We start from the raw sequence: 3,521 nt of genomic DNA on the forward strand, positions 1-3,521 counted from the left end.
TGACTGAATCCCAACTTCTTGTAAACACTTTTCCAAATCCCTAGGATCTCCTCTCCGTAGCCTTGGTTCCCAGTTTTCACAGGGTCCAGCTTTTTTAGCCAATTCTTTTGCTAGGGAGGAATAAAATGGATCCTCCCATCCTGGGATATTCATCTCTTCCTCTGGAATTGTTCTACTTCTAAATAGAGATCTTATACCTAGCGATCCCATCCTGGTCGCCAAATGTATTAGGAGGGCAGAGTTTATAATCTCAAAGAGGATCATAAACATGTCTGAAAGGTTCGGAACCGCCGGATGTAAGAAACTCTCAAAGTAGAAGGCAGAAGAATCAAAACATATATTTAGGCTCCACAGTAACCAACCCATGAACCAGCAACCCCATTTTGATATATTGATCAAAAGCTTCCAGGCCCAATAAGTACGCCTTGAAAGAGTAACCAGGAGGCTACAGAGAAGCATGATTGCATAAAGCAAAATCATGCTTCCCCCTCTATGGTAATAAGATTACCCACTGGCCTGAAGTCTTTGTTCAGCTTCCTCCCGTAGGTCAGCTCTGCTACTGGCAGCTCCTGCTTCAGCTGTGGCTGTAGCTGTGGCTATAGCTGTAGCTGTGGCAGCCTCTGGCTCCAACGGGAGCTGCTTTTAACCATCCAGCTTCTGCAGGGGTGTAAGGTACGCCGGGGAAAGCACAGGTTCTTTCAATCTGCTTAAGCAAGGTGAAGGGGTTGACCGGGAAAGCACAGGTTCTTTCCATCAGCTTAAGCAAGGGAAGCAAGGTGAAGGGGCTGACAAGCTTACTCCAGTCCAAGATACAAACAGCATTCAGTTCAGGGGAAAAAGCCAAACTAGTCAAGGGCACTTGTTGACTAAGTGCTAAGGAGCCCATTTTTGGTTGCCAATACAGGACACTGGTCCATGGGTCTGCTACTTTTGAGTTTTAATAAATGCTTTAACTCCTCTGCCTTCTACTTAGAGAATTCCCTATATCCTGCAATTCTGGACCATTCAGGCATATTCATGGTTATCTTTGAAGTCATGAATTCTGCCTTAATGATATGGTATTACATATGTATAATGAAGCAACATGATAGTGTAAATTGCACTGGGTTTGTTGTTCATTGGACAATGGATTTAAAGTTGGAAGGGGGCAGGAGTCAAGCAGGCTGATTCTGGGTCTTTGCCCACTGTTGTTTCTCCCTTCCCCTCCTCTCCTTTGTCTCCTCTTCCACCTTATTCCCCTTCCCTTCACCTAGTCCAGCTCAGCTCAGTCAGGCCCAGGGTGGCCTGACTTGAGGGGTGACCAAAAGCCTCCCAGCAGACATCCAGGTGGTAAATATCTGCCTTTTAAAATTGGGAAAAGGAAAACAACTTTTTGAATAATAACCTCCTAAATTCAAGCACCAACTAAGTGATGGTGATGTCACTGGTTCCACAAAAAGTGAAAGAAGTCTTTTCGAAGAAGATTCAATTGAAGAAGAGGATTTTTTCTTAAGGGGCCATTTGAACTAAAATTTGAACCTTGAAATGACAAAATTAGACCTGTACAGAATCAGGGGATGAAGTAATTGATGTCATGCAAAAGAATATTATAAAAATGATTGAAAAAGGAGAGAGACTGGATGCGCTACAAGAAAAATGAGAGAGCTTATCAAATAATGCAGCAGCTTTTAGCAACAGATCTAAGCAGCTTCAAAGAGAGAAATATGGTGGTGTGGATGCAAAAGGAAGGCCATCATGGCTCTGGTTGCTGTTATCCTTTTGCTGGTGATTATCATTCCTATTGTCCTGAAATGTCAGACTTGATTTGGTGCCCAGACATCTCCAATAAAACATTTCTGGGAAAATTAAAAAAAAGAAGACTGCTGCGTAATTTAATGAAATATGTTTATGACTCAAAAATGTCTTTTTTTCCCTCACAGAGTAAAAATAAGCAAGTCTCCAGTTCAAATGGGAGCATTGACAAGTTCCTGATTAGCCTCTTCCACTTCACCAAGATATGCTCTCATTAATTTATTTTTAAAACAGAATCATCTACTTTGCCATGTTATAGGAGCCCAGTTCGGAATAAGAAATTTGCCAATGCATTAATCCATTTAGAGTTAAACATTGTTGATGATATTTATAATTTAACACAATTTCCTACTATAAACTAAGAGATGGGCGTTTATTACATAGAATTCAGGAATAGGATGGGAGGTAAGAGATGAAACATTATGTAAAAAAGTATAGTAATCATTCAGTTAGTGATTACAAAATGTATGCTTTTTCCTCATGTTAAAAAATAGGTTTTGTAAATGGTTTCCATATAATTATGAATGTTTATGAAAATGAATGTTTCTGTTTTCTGCTACTTTCAACTGTGACTAAAGACATTCCAATAAACTTATTTTGCCTACATGCAGAAATTGTAACAACTTTTTTTTAAACTTTGGGACTATAATATAATATTCTGGTCAATCTTAAAAAAGAGTCTGGTGCAATTAAGGCAGGAAATGAGATTGAAGGAAAGGAGAGAGTCAGTGAAGTGTTTGGGAATAATGGCTCCTACACATGGGCACATTGCGGTTGAAAACCATCAACTTTCATTTCCCTCCAGTAATAATTGGAGAGAAATAAAGAGATGATGAGTAAAGGAAATCCATAGAAACTCAATTTGTTCCAGTATTTACCCCCAAAAAACCCTCTTCCCAGAGCTGATAACAAGTATCAAAAATCAGTTGCTTTGATTTTTGACCACCTTTCCCTGCTCACCGCTGGTAGTAATACTAATTTGCCAAAAGATGGCCAAAAAGCAAGCAGCAGGACCAAGGAGAAGCTCCCAGGAGCCTTAGTAATCCACAAATGGGATCATCTGTACCTGAAAAATCACATGCTGGCTAACGTTGAAAGTTTAATGTTTGTCTTGAAATATTTTTACTTAATAAATTAAGACAGAAAAAAAAGCCAGACCAAACCAAAACAAACAAAAAAAAGTTGGAAGGTACTTTAGAGGCCATCTTATTCAATCCTTTCATTTTACAGATGAAGAAACACACCTGAGAGACATTAAGTGGTTTATGTAAGGTTGCGTGGGAAGTAAAAGCAGAAGGAAAATTTGAACTTAGGTCTTCTGAGTTTAAGGCCATTAATCTTTCCACTGGGGACTTACTGAATCTGGATAATTATTGCCTGACATTTTCTTGTTTTACAAATGTTTGAGATGGATGGCATGTAATTTGACTTTCCCCTCTTGTGGCCAGTCAGAAAAAAATATATTTTAAAAAGTCAACTATAATAAGTCCTATGACTGGACTGAAGAAGAAGTTCCCAATTATTGACAGGGTTGACCTCCCTTATTACAAAAGTGACTTTCTCTTGGAAAGGAGATACCTCCTCTGCCCCTCAGATCTGTCTTGGAATTTAGAATGCAGAATATATGATGCTGCCTCAAGAAGTAGTGGGAGGCAAATAAACAAGAGAAAGTCTTAACCCTCTGTCTTCTTGATGTTTTACTTGGAGGGTAGAATAGCAATGAGTAAGAT

The 3,521-nt window shown here is 39.2% G+C and overlaps 1 pseudogene; it reads left to right on the forward strand.

Moving 5' to 3' along the window:
• The first annotated feature begins 1,383 nt into the window (after nucleotides 1-1,383).
• On the forward strand, nucleotides 1,384-1,803 carry LOC118837638 (annotated as a pseudogene).
• The last annotated feature ends 1,718 nt before the right edge of the window (nucleotides 1,804-3,521 follow it).

This window comes from Trichosurus vulpecula, chromosome 1, assembly GCF_011100635.1.
Source record: "Trichosurus vulpecula isolate mTriVul1 chromosome 1, mTriVul1.pri, whole genome shotgun sequence".
Taxonomy (NCBI): domain Eukaryota; kingdom Metazoa; phylum Chordata; class Mammalia; order Diprotodontia; family Phalangeridae; genus Trichosurus; species Trichosurus vulpecula.